This window comes from Patiria miniata, unplaced genomic scaffold, assembly GCF_015706575.1.
Source record: "Patiria miniata isolate m_02_andy unplaced genomic scaffold, ASM1570657v1 HiC_scaffold_26, whole genome shotgun sequence".
Lineage (NCBI taxonomy): Eukaryota > Metazoa > Echinodermata > Asteroidea > Valvatida > Asterinidae > Patiria > Patiria miniata.
In genome coordinates, this window is record NW_024037065.1 from 3,839,863 (window position 1) to 3,853,690 (window position 13,828).

Consider the following 13,828-nt stretch of genomic DNA (forward strand, 5'->3'; position numbering starts at 1 on the left):
TTCTCCAACCCGCCGCGTATGTCTTGTGCGTGTTTGACGCAAGTGCTGCTGTCAAAAGTCTATTCATTTCATCCTCTACCATACCAGCGGAACAGAAGGTAGAGGTGTCATGGCCGCCTCTGCGTGTGGTGCTGCAGCACGGAACCGACTCATCTGGAAACGGGATAACGCATCAGCAATAACATTATATGTCCCAGGCACATGAACTGCCTTAAAATTAATATTAAACCGGAGACATTCAAGCACAAACATACGAACTAGATGCATTACTTTGGGACAATGAGAAGATTGCTTATTGATGATATGCATCACAGCAACATTGTCTGTGTGGAACTTAACCTTGCGATTGGCTAGTAGAGGCGCCCAGCAAATCACAGCAATGACCAACGGGAACAGTTCAAGAAATGCAATGGATGGGGGGTTTTGCAAAACATCTGACGGCCAACGACCTTGAACCCATTTTCCGTTCAAATATGCACCGAATCCTATACTAGCAGCTGCATCAGTGTACAAATTAATAATTGAACTGGCTTCCCAACCTTGATCACAAAATGCCGAAACCCCATTGAAATGGGACAAGAAATCAAGCCAGAGCAGTAAGTCAAGCCTGGCCCCTGTTGTTATACGAACCTTATGATGTGGCCTGGTTAAACCAGAGGACAAAGCGATTAGACGCCTCATGAATGCTCGCCCAGGGGACACCGCCCTACACACAAAGTTAAGGGAGCGGACCAATGACTGAATCCCAACCAGGGTGATTTTGCGCTTACTTAACACTGTATGAATTTGCGCAGATATTGCCTGTACTTTTTCCCGAGGTACCTTTACTTGCGCACGCAATGCATCTATTTCCAACCCCAAATACTTGAGGACTTGTACTGGCCCTTCTGTTTTCTCAGTTGCCAGTGGCACCCCCAATTCTTCGCAGCTGGAGGAAAAGGTAGTTTAGCAAATGTGAACATGATGAGGCTGAGGGAGCCACAAACAAAAAATCATCTAAGTAGTGGGTAATGAGTGGGCAACCCGTTACTTGCTTAACATGGAACTCCAAAAATGTACTAAACTTTTCAAACATTGAACATGAAATAGAACAGCCCATGGGCATACATTTGTCATAATAAAAAACACCTTTAAATGAAAAGCCCAAAAGCTCATAATCTTGTGGAGAAACAGGAAGCAAACGGAATGCAGATTTTATGTCTGCCTTAGCTAACCACGCACCTCGGCCCGCGTGAACCACGAGACCAACTGCAGTATCAAATGATGCATAATGCACTGCACATAGACTTTCATCAATAAAATCATTAATGGATTGACCCTCGGGAAAGAAAAGATGGTGTATGAGTCGAAAACTCCCTGGCTGACTTTTGGGAACCAATCCAATAGGAGAACATTGCAAATTAGGTAGTGGGGGACTGGCAAATGGTCCCGCTATTCTGCCTAAACTAATCTCTTGATACAGCTTATCTCGCACTACATGCGGGCGTTGGGCAGCAGACGCCAAACAATCTGAATTACGGGGCATTCTTGGGCCACTATAACACAGGGAAAACCCATTAGTAAAACCATTACGTAAAATATCAGCCGCATTTGCATCTGGGTACCCGACCAACCAATTATTTAGAACTGATAGTTTAATTGGCGTGGGAATTGCGAAAAGAAGAAACCTTTCCGCCAGCGTTAAGGGTTGTTGGCGCACTGGCTACAGCACTGGCTTATGTGGGCCGCCATATTGCCTGCTAGTCTGGGGACGCGGCATTGCATGTGTCTGATTACGGTCAGGACGGGAACCAAGCCCTTTGGAAAGATTGGAATTGAACCAGCGTGTTTGTCCCCCAATTCAGCAAGCTGCGGCATTGTGGCCAGAGCGGTAGCACTTGCTGCATGTATGCGCAAATTTGCACATCATAAAACGGCAACCCTGAATGCTATTGAAGGCAAAACACACACCCACACGAGGTTTAGGCTTAGACGACTGAATGAGGCCTGCTGCCCGGGCTGCATTAGCATTAGGGGATGTGACAGACACGGCAACAACTGTGAGCCACAGTTCCATATCTAGGTTTCCCCATGAGCGGGAGGGGTCAGTCGCTTGCTTTAAGCGGAACTGCTCGTCATACAACTTCCAACCAAAGCCTGGGTACTGAGTGCAGGCCATGTGAACAATTTCTGTGTATTTCAGCAATTCCGCAGAGCGCCTTGGATGTTTTGTGAAATAAATTGCCATGTATGTATGGAACGCGGACTGCCACATCTCAAAAGTATCTATTTTCTTTCGAGGACACCCTGCTTTTTTCAGCACCAATTGATCCCCGTCAACTGCGAAAGTAATATTATTGTTGTCAGACCTAGCAATATTAGCAATAGCTGCACTAGTAGGATCTGTATACAATATCGCAAGGTCAACATAAGCACTTTCCCAAATTTTTTCTTTGGTAGCCTGGGATACATGAACACCTAAGGGAATATCAATTCCAACTTGAGTAATTTGTTCTGGTATTTCACATGGCATGGTCAAACTAGTAGGCATAACATTACTACTACCCAAACTATCAACAGTGCCATACTCACCCCGACCCCCTAGAGGGGAAGGACTGGCAATGACCGGAATGGCCACAGGAGGGACTATGGACGTCACCACAGGCACAGCCACAGGGGGAGTTGGAGCTGGGTTCCCTGAGGCATTGACAGGATCCCCGTTAGCTGTTGCCATCTGCACCGGTCGAGAAGCAGGCGGCTGGGAGGTCCTGGCTTTCTTGTTAGCTGGCGGTTGTGTGACAGCAGAGGCATCACCATCATCCTGGCGGTCAATGAAACGGGCTGGCCGACCCACTGTGCGCTTGGGACGCGGCATGGCAGAGTGATGGGGATGTGTTCGAAACTATCCAGTTGTCCGGGAGGCTTACCACAAAAAACAAATATGTTTAGGCTACTGAGTCTGCATCCGATAGTGTACCGTAGAAATTCAAGCAGAAATGGAGTCGGCCTAGGCCTAGGCCTATATGTTCTGTGTCCAAAACCGTCGAATAAAAAGTCGAAAACTTGTGAGAAATGTCGGACTCCTCCCACGATCGAATCACCAAGGATGAAAAGTTATGCACAGCACAAAGAAGCTAATATCTCCGAAAACAAATTGAAGTGTTGACCACACAATAGGGCTTATCCAAAAAAGAGTAGGCCTAAATCCAGAGGAAAATATATCCAAATGGAAGTGTTGACCACACAATATATATCCAAAAGTGAGTAAATCCAGAAGAAAGTCCAAATGGAAGTGTTGACCATACAATATATATATCCAAAAGCAGTGGAAATCCAACACACAAATTTTTATTTCCAAATCACTGTTGTAAAACAATTTACATGTACATGTATTCAGCTCAAGAAACTGTGACAAAGTGAGGCTATACTCCTTCAAACCCACAATCTTCCTAGAGTCCCCAGATACAGCCAACTCTTTCATTGGTTAAAAGTTTTGCCTACCTCTCCTCTGATTGGAGAGCACCTCCTCAAACTTTGCATCTAATTTGCATATCTATTTTTAGCTATCATGTAGGCCAACTGTATAGACTTGAATTCCCTGTGTGCAGCCTCCAAAAACAGACTGGTAATCTAACAAGTACAATGCAACTGAGTATAAATAATTTTATCTTTGAGGGATAAAATGTGGTAATGAAGTGCAGCTGTGCAAGGCTGGAGAACTGAGTGGGACGATCCAGCTAATTAGGTCAAAGACTTGGCAGCATGCCAGATTGCTGGCTCTTATTCTTGTATGTATATAATGAAACTAGGGCTAAGTGCAAATGAATTCATACACATACAAATATGAACTCGCTGTGTATAAAGCATTTCATCATACACTGTTGATAAAATGAAATATATATGTGCTTGACCGGTTTTGAACACACTGTTTAAGACCGGTTGGAGTCTGGATGCTGATAATTACCTGTGCCAAAGATTAGGGTAATTATCAGAATCCAGACTGCAACTGGTCTAACCAAAGTGCTTAATACCGGCTATCACATATTAATTCCAGTGCATAAAATTCAATTTCTGTGAAAAAAAAAAAAAAACTTGTTGGTCTTCTAGGAATGCAATCAATAAAGATTGCGTTCCTAGAACTCTAACCTTATAAAAACGAGGTTCAACATCAAGAACATTTGCTTCCATTAACTAATATCATTCACAAGAAATCTATGCATGACTGCATGTTTGTAATCAAGGAACCAGCATAAAACATTATTGTCATTCATACCATGTGCTTATCCAGCAACCTTGGAAACTCCCTCAGAATATCCGCCACGCTTTTGTACTCATTCTTGATGAATTGTCTTCTGTAGGGGGCAGTCAGTAGCAGCCATGGTTTCCTTGACCTGGGAAGCAGGTTCTAGGTTGTCCTTGAGCCAGTTGATATTACCGGTAGTCTCCACATCATCTGTCATCTCATCGGGTTTCTCTGGACTGGTAGTTGATGTACTTGCTGTATCTGAAAAACAAACAAACATTGAAGAATATTTCAATTTTGAAAGAATTAGATCAAGACTTGCATCATGGCTTGTAAAAATATACTACAAGTCACAACACACGGGACCTACGGCTTTACGTCCCATCCCAAGGACGAAGCAATAGTGGTAAAGTGCCTTGCTCAAGTGCACAAGCACCATGTTTCCATGGTCAGGATTCGAACCCGTGTACCACAGCACACGAGTCGAACACCGTAACCATTGGACCACAGCACCCCACTTGCGTGTCGGTGCAACAGCGTGCATTATCACGCACCTGCCCGTGCTATTCTGACAGCGAATGTAGGGAACAGGTCAACTCGGACCCAGTTCAAATCGTACCCATTTAATCGTATGCAGGTTAACTCGTATCTATAAGCACCCGTATTAATTAACTGCAAGAAACGAGCTATTGACTTTGGGATCGAAATATACGAAACTGTCAGGTACATGGTGAAAAAAAAAAAATCTCCCTGAATTCGTACCATGTGCAACATACATCTCATAAGTACGGCACACTTATTTTAACGCGTACGTATGAATCGTATGTCGTACCTACGAAATACGTACGACATGTAAGTCGTAGATGTAAATCGCACGAGATACAAGTCGTTCTCACAAGATATGCAGTATGTACGACATAATCGACAAACAAGTCGACCATACGAGTTACAATTCATATTTTTTTACACACGAGATATTGAGTCGTACTTACATATGACTTTGTCGTATGCGACATATATCGTACCCTGTCGACTCGACTTATGCACGACATATATGTCGTACCGGCACCTGTCGACATGATGTCATATGTTTGATATGTCATACCCTGTCGACGTATATGTTGTACCCTGTCGATGATATTAGTCGTACCCTGTCGAAATATGTCGTACCCTGTCGATATTTTAGTCGTACATACGGCATATAACTTATAAGTTGTTCATACAAGTTAAAATCAGTCTTACAGAATAAGTTTGCTGAAGGAGAGATATTTTTTCCCATATCCCTTTGACAGCTTAGAAGAAATACCCCCCCCCCCAAAAAAAAAATTCAAAGGTAGATATACTCAATAGTGTGAGCGCTTTTTTTGCCGCTGAACGTGAAAGTGAGCGCCAGCCGGGTCGGTGCCTACAGTGGACGGCCCCAACGTGGCCTCTGTGCATGGTGACATCGTTTTTGCCGGCGTGCGGTTTTGTATTAAACCGTTTGCCGTTTTTTGAGGGTCTAATTTTTCATCCTTTTCATTTCATTTTCGACCCAAACTATGTGTAACTTTATAAATATTAATCTACTATTATTTAAGATTTTAAGGGGGTGTTTTACAATAATTATTGTTTCCACAGGCCGTCTGGTTTATAAACCTTTGGTCGTGCTATGCAATTTAATAAATATTATTTTTTTTGTCAGCCGTTATCCAATGAGAGAAGACTATTTACCATAGCGCGTACTAATTATCATATTCAGCATACACGGTTGCGTCAAGGCTATCTTCCGCCTCGACTTACTGTACGGCTGTTTGCGGAAGTGAGTGTGCATGGGTCGTACGTACATGCACACAAAGCACACGCAAGGGTCGTTGGGGCTAACGGTATAGTACAACCTTGTGTTGCTGCGCTGCGCGCGCGGTGTGCGGTAGCGGGAACAAGCTCATTTGGGAACAAGCTGATAGCCTTGGTCAAGGCTAATGAAGAGGCTGTGAAAAATGGTCTTTTCCATTGTTATCTAGAGCCAAAGCTGAATGAGTCAAAAGAGACTTATACACATAGATTGTTATTTACTGGATATCATTGTAATTTATGGAAACAATAGAGTTAATGAAATATAAACGAAGTTCCTCAAATTCATATATTTTGCACCATTTGTGTCATTTTGGGTCAGTTACTATGACAACCATGAATACATACAACTGCTTCCTGAGATGTTTTCTAATGAAATGAGTCATATATTGTAGTTATGCATTCAAAAGTCTCTGAGCAAGTTGTCTTCATACATTTTTCCCCAAAATCCACCAAAATGCAATAAAAAACTATTTGGAATTTTTTTTTCTAATTTTGTCATTACCAAGCTCATAAGCCCTCAGATGGTATATAACTCATCTGGACATAGTGAAGAAAACTAATGAATTAAGTGCCTGAGTCTAAAGGGTGAAGTGCCTGAGTTTAAAGGGTGAAGTGCCTGAGTTTAAAGGTTGAAGTGCCTGAGTTTAAATGGTGAAGTGCCTGAGTTTAAAGGGTTAAGTGCCTGGGTTTAAAGGGTTAAGTGCCTGAGTTTAAAGGGTGAAGTGCCTGAGTTTAAAGGGTTAAGTGCCTTCAAAGGATTTGTGCTGTCGCTGTCCAAATTTACATGCGAGCTAGTGGCGTCTTGTGACATCTACATATATATATACATCATGTACATGCACATGTATATTATCGGTGCACTGAAGGATAGTCGGATAAGTTTAAAAGCTACTTTTTATCTTCAATGTGATATATCTTTACATGAAAGGATTAATGTTTCTGAGTCAATTGATGAAATGTTAAGAAAGTCTGTCAGTTTTGGCAGAAAAACTGGGAAAATTTACCTTGTCCAATGGGTAGATGGGTGGATATACATGTAGCATGGCGCATGTGACGATTTCCAACTGACCCTGGTACACGTAAAGCAAGAAACAGGTATTTAAGAAGCATTGTCATAACATCCACAATCGCTAAGCAATAACCAATTATTAATACAATGTAATTTACTTTAGGGAAAGTCCATGGTAGAAATGACATGACTTGAAACATTTATAGTATATCCATAATTTAGATGCAATTTGATTGAATTGCAGATGACTACTGCATTTGGGGTTTTGAAACAATGTACCCTACCAAATGTTTCTGTAGAATTTAAGAAAAGGTCATCTTGGTGGAAAATTCTGAAATGACTATTCACCAAAAATTTGCATTGTTGCTTGCTGTCTGTTTTATCGTCAATTAATCTTGAGAATTCCATTGTTAATGCAACATCACAATCTCATTCACCATAGCACATGAAGCAGCATGATAAATTCAGCCACACACTGCCCCTTAAATGGGGAAAACACTGATAGACACTTTCATTAAGATGCAACAAATTGCACGGAGAATGAAATTAAATTACTGTGGAATTGTCATTTACAATTTAAGACACTGGGATACTTACTCTATTATGTGGAATTATCCAACCACTGAAACATGGCTATGGTGACTGATTCAAGGTGGGGGGTGAAATTGAAGGAGAAATAAAAAAAATGCAGTTAAATTTATGTACCTTTGTCCATTTGATGGAGGCATTCACCAATCTTGGTGATTTCTTGCTCTGCCAAAGGTGCCTGATAAATGTTGGAATTCACCAGGCTTGAGTGTCCCAGATGTTTGTAGAACAAATGCCGTTCCTCCTCTGGTACGTCCATAGCCGCATAAAGCGTGCTAGCACGATGTCTCATTTTTGTTGCTGTCAACTGGTTTGGAGCCTTAAGATGATCTACTTGGGAACAAACATGCTGTATGGCATACCAGCCATTTATGTGACTATCACTTTTTTGTGTACAAGGGAAGGCATATGGATTGTCTTCTCCGACGGTGGCCATTTCCCTCGTTTGCGGGTCTGTTAAGACATTCATGGCTGTGATGCTGTCTTCAGGTATAATTACAGGTACCAGGTGATTATTTCCTCCCCCCCCCCCTGGAAGGTTAGTTTATTACAATCAAACACCCTCCTCTCTACTTCACCGAGTGTGTTTTGATATTCTGTGTTTAGCCAGGCATCATTTCTTGCATCCTCCCATTCTGTGAGTAGTAACCTTGCTGGTTCTCCTCCCCTTCTCGCATTGTATAAGGTTATTCTACTCGTGGTCAAATCACGGAGACTAACAAATTCGTGAACTGATGAAATTTCCCCTCTTGTCAATTTCTGCATCTCCGTAATGGTGAAGTCTCTCAACTTCTTCACATCACTCTCTAGTGGGAGACTGTCTGGTTTCCTGAGCTTTGTTTGCCGATTCCTGTTCAGAACATAGGTGGCATCGCCAAATACGAAATTGTGATTGAAGGTTCAATACTTCCGTGAACTTCTGGACATCTGTTGCTTTGGTGTCCTCTCCTTGGATGAGGTAGGTGCCTTGTAGGATCTTCGCCATGTTTTTTAGTAGATAGAAAATGGCACATTTCAGCCCGGCTTTGATTGTGTCATTTTGTGCACTTCTGTCTGGATTTTGTCTGGATTTGCTGTAAAATTACAGATTGCCTCTTGTACTGATTGAAAATTGTCTCTGCTAATCATATCAGCGGCTGATTGTGTTGAAGAGTTCTTGTAGTCAGTAGCCTTGAACTCCACATAAAGTCCTCCTAGTCGCCTCATGTCCGCCATCACCGACTTTTTCACCTCAACTTCTTTGTCTTTTTTTCGCTTAATTTTCTCGTAAAGCCTTTGACCTACAAGCACAATTGCCCAATCTGTCTGACAAATCCGTCCAACAGTATCGCCATGAAATCTTGAGAGAATGTTTTGCTTGAAGTCATCCGTGACTACAAAAGGATACGGCTTAAGGACCGAGGTTGGAAGTGATGTTGGAATGATGGCCGAGTCCTTAGAACAATGGAATTTATGACTCCAGAAGTAGCACCTACTAAAAAAGCCATTGCAATGCTCACACATGAGTATGTCTGTCTCATTTTTTGGGACCTCTGGATTATTAGATCTTGGTGGCCATCATCCTTTTCCATTAACTTTTCTCTATTGTACTTGAAGATTCCTTGTAGTCTCAGCTTTTTCAAGGCCCTGTCTCTCTCTCTCTTGGGAAACCTCTTCAGTCGCTTGACAGCATCATCATCTTTGTGGCAGGACATTATATGGCGACTCAGCCTGGTCTGAAAAATCCCACAGTATATACATGGTCTCTTTGGTTTCCTTCGTTTACCTGAAAGTGCAACAAATACAGATGAAAGAATAAACATTTTGAACTCGGTATCTCTTAGTGGAGAGTAGAAACATCGCAAATACAAGCAGCAAATATGAAAGAACACTAAATAACAATGCAATCGTCTACATGTACAAGTATGAATATCAAGTACTTGTAATGGTAGCCCAGGTGGACTCCCTTCCCGCACAGTGTTGCGGAAGGAGTCCAGACACGGAGAGCTCAAAACAGTGCAAAGAATATTATTATTAACATTTTCAATAGATTTACATCCTCTTGGAAACTAAGCACGCCCACATATCAATGTGTCAGGGAGGTTCAGAGATTCCATATATGCTATGCTGACCGATGTTCATAAGGAATATACACCTCAAAGCAATGCGAGTTGTAGCAATTGCAAGTTGTGGACTCATCATTTTCATGTCAAGTTACTCTGGTTCCTGAGACCCGACGAATCTGACTAGCATTCGATCGTCAGGGAATCTTTCGTCATACCGTGTTCGTCTTGTTTGTGTACGTACATCAGTGTATGCACGTCAATGCCAGCATGCACACGTATGTACATACAAAACTTGGTATTAGTCTTTGTTTAAAACCAGTATAAAAAGCACAAATATTCGAAAATTGTTTTCTAATATATTAATTTGACTTTTGATTTAATTCTTATTCTATTATTATAATGGTCCTCAATCTCAAGCCATAGAGGGCTTACACTTTTTTAGCAACTAACATAATTGCTACAAACATAGACCCCTTGCACACGTCATCACACGTCATCACGTTATGAATGAGCCATCTTAGAGGACAGCATTGTCTCTATTGTCCCTCTTTTGTCGTACCTTCCCCACTCGTAATACATGTACAATAAAAACCCTGGCATGTACATGTATGTAGGTGCGCATATATGTAACAGTAATGTAAATGAACTTCATTTTTACACTTATATTTGGTCATTTAAGTGTAGTATCTATTTTGAAAAACAAAGTAGACAAGTTGCTAATAGGATACAATGTATTTATGCATACTGTGAAAAGAACCACATGTGATACAAAGGTGAAAATTTGACTTCTGTATCCAAATTTAACATTTATTGTACAAGTCTTCAGAGGGATTGCCCTTTGTTTTCCAGTGTAATTCTCTGAGATGACCCAAGCACCCAGATGCAGGTTTGAACGAGTTCTTGAGGTACTTGGGTACTAGGCACTTCTCTGGTAGTTTGATTGGGTTGGCATTTAGCATCTGTAGTAACCGTAAATACCACGGTTGGGCCTTCCATAGAGGGGCGATAAGAAGGCAATCCAGTGTTTGGTCTCAGGCAATTTTGTCTAGAATTTTTATAGAGAGCCAGCAAAAAGGAGGGAAAATATAGGGAGTCATGTCTGACCAGAACCACAAAAAGGCATCAATGGCCCAGGCGAAAGGCTCTGCTTTCTTGTTGACAATTTTGTCAATTTTGTCCTTAAAGAATTTTACATTTTCCATTTTTAAATGTTCGTATTTGACAAATTAATTCAAAGTTTTTGAGATATATTGACATTCAAACTTATCACTGAGTTGAATCGCTCCTTTTATAAGGAGTTTTATTGACAGTATAAGGATCTCTGTTTCTGAAAAATTTATGTTTCGAGGTTGTTTATGGGCACTTTGTATACCGGTTGTTCATCCAGTGAAGTCAATTTTACAGCCTGTTCAATATCCACCTGTCAGAAGTGATCTGAGACCAGTTATTTTGGTACATTTTCAGACGTCCCGCACTTGCCATAATATTGCTTGAGTTTTCAACTATATACCAGTTTTTTGTTTTAGAAGTTTCCTGAGTGGCCATACCCCATTCTGTCCTTGGCGATTGCCACTTGGAGCATTGGGGTAGTACGATGATGCAGAGCGTCCATATGATTGCATCTTTTGATCCTGGGTTACACCCTGTATTGTAGCCGTGAAGAAATACCTCAGGCTTTCTGTGGGTTTGTTTGCTGTTCTCTGAATAGGTGAACTTCCAGCCGGCCTCAAAAGCTTTGGCAACTTGCTTTATGGACGAGTTCATGTCTTGGCTGAATAATTTCTCAGTCACTGTTGTATTACGTGCACACAATCCCCTATACATAGGATTGAGACAGGGTTTTAAATCTTCCGAACGTTTCATACTCAATTCATAGCAAGCATTGCCCTACCATCCAGAGCAAATTGTTTGATCTTGTCGGTGTTCACTGGATTACCCGATTTTGCTGCATCTTGCAACTCATTCACCATGTAGAGGTATGGTAACATAACCTTGACTACATGTACATTCTTCTGGATGTTTTGGGTGGCCAAATTTTTGGACCGGGCTGTCACAGGAATCTTGCCCCACAAGTGTGCATCTACCCTGGGTGCAGTTACAGCTGGTGTATTTGCCAGAGTGGAATACTGATTGGTGATTTTACTGTAGATTTCTTTTTTGATTGGTAAGGTAACAACCTTGGTCGCTCTACCTGCCATATTTTTGCAAATATTTCTGGTCCTTTAGCTTCAGTGCTGTCATGTATTCATAAGACAGATTGTAAAAATCTCCCTGGTTCTTGCGTGGGAGAGTTAGCCGCCACGTTACTGATCTGCTCGAACTTCTGGTTGCAGGTCACAGCAATTTTGCTGACCATAAACTGTCATCCTGTGATTTATCAGTAATTCCCTCCCCGTTCTTGGCCTGATCGTTATTCAAGAGAGTCAGTAGCATGTTTTGCATGCTGGTGTGGGACGAAGACATTTTTTTTCAATGACTTTCGAGTTGGCTTGAATCTTAGCTTTTAAGCTCTTTTCCCCACTATATGGCTTGGCCAAGTTGTTAAAACTTGGACTCGATGTCTGAAGGAATATCCATTTTGATTGCGTCCATTGAAGCTGTTTCCGCACTGCCATGCACACAAAGAACAGATAACTTCATTGTATGTTAGAACCAGGTCTTATATACAGACCTCTCAGTGTGATTCATTTGAATATCACTAAATCCTTTGAATGTATTGTGTGATCCACATGCCTATCACCTGGAAAGGAATGCAATCCCTCTTTGACTTGTACTTTATTCTTATTCGTATAATTCCAATTAGATTTCGTTTTATTAACATGATTTTGGAATTATACCATGAGGTGGACCAAGCCGCGATGCCGATCGATGTATATGTACATCGCCAATCATTCGGTGTGGCTTATATGCCAGTTCAGCTTATACAGGTGTCCCACCCCCACCCCCACCCCCAAAAAAACATGCAGAACCACATTTCGAAGGTCTTCATGATACTGGTTTTTCCAGTTCGTGATAGGAAATTTTCTCAGGATCAATATGGTCTTCATCTCATAATGATCAGACATCCGTTTGGACTTCTTTCTTAGAAGTGATCAACACTGCATGACGTACTGTTCTCTTTGGTTTATTCTTTCGGGGTTTTTTCTCTTTATTAACATTGTTTTTACTTTCCTTTTCATTAACATTGTTTTAAGCATTTGCTGCCCCACCATTCAACTTGTCCTCCATTGAGCTCAATACAGCTCTGTGATGAGTGATGACTTTCATTTACGGCCTCAATGATGGACTGCCTGACTAAAATTAGCATATAACAGATGTGTTGTGTGCCATAACCATGTCCAGGAATCAGATACATTTTCTGGACACTCCTCTGGTATCACCCACAAGACCAAAGGCATGGTTTCTTGTAACACCTCTTACATCATATATCTTATCTCTTGCAGGGTGTGTGGTGTTCAGTATGTCGGAGAGACTAAGAACACTCTCAAGAAGCGATTCTATGGCCATAGATCCACTGTAAACACCAAACGACTAGACACCCCTGTTGGCCATCACTTCAATCTCCCTAATCACTTCATCTCTGATATGATGCTACGCAGGGTATCGTCGTCTGTTGTGCACTTGTTTCTAAACAAACATTGCACGTCTGATATGTTGTCTCCAGCTCTGTCATTAGTCTCCTTGTTCAGGTCTATGCTGCCTAGGGGTTTGAGGTCGTTATTAATTGTGTCTAACCATGTTCGTTTCTTCCCCCTGCCGGTCTTTTCACTTTTCTTTCTATTTCGTCATGTGCAATCTTTGCTGGGGTGTCTTGTGGCAGACGCAGTAGATGGCCGAGCCAGCTCAATCGTCTGTTTTTGATGTTCACACTCCACGGCTTTTGGTTGGTTTTGGTGTACAGGTCTTCAATTGATATCTCTTCTGGCCAGCGAATTCCTAGTATATATCTAAGATGACGTCTGAGGAAAGCATCAATTTGGTTCTCCAAGGTTTTTGTTAGAGTCCAAAGTTCACTGTTGTACGGGAAGATGCGCTTCCAGCATACGCATTGAGAATTCCTAAAATCCAAAGGGATTTTCCATTCTAGTAAGAAAATACTCACCTCTGTTTACCAACATTTGCATATCA

General features: G+C 41.6%; 1 pseudogene; it reads right to left on the minus strand.

Moving 5' to 3' along the window:
- Positions 1-6,887: 6,887 nt before the first annotated feature.
- The window catches only part of LOC119733846, a 29,122-nt pseudogene continuing 22,181 nt past the window's right edge, over positions 6,888-13,828 (minus strand).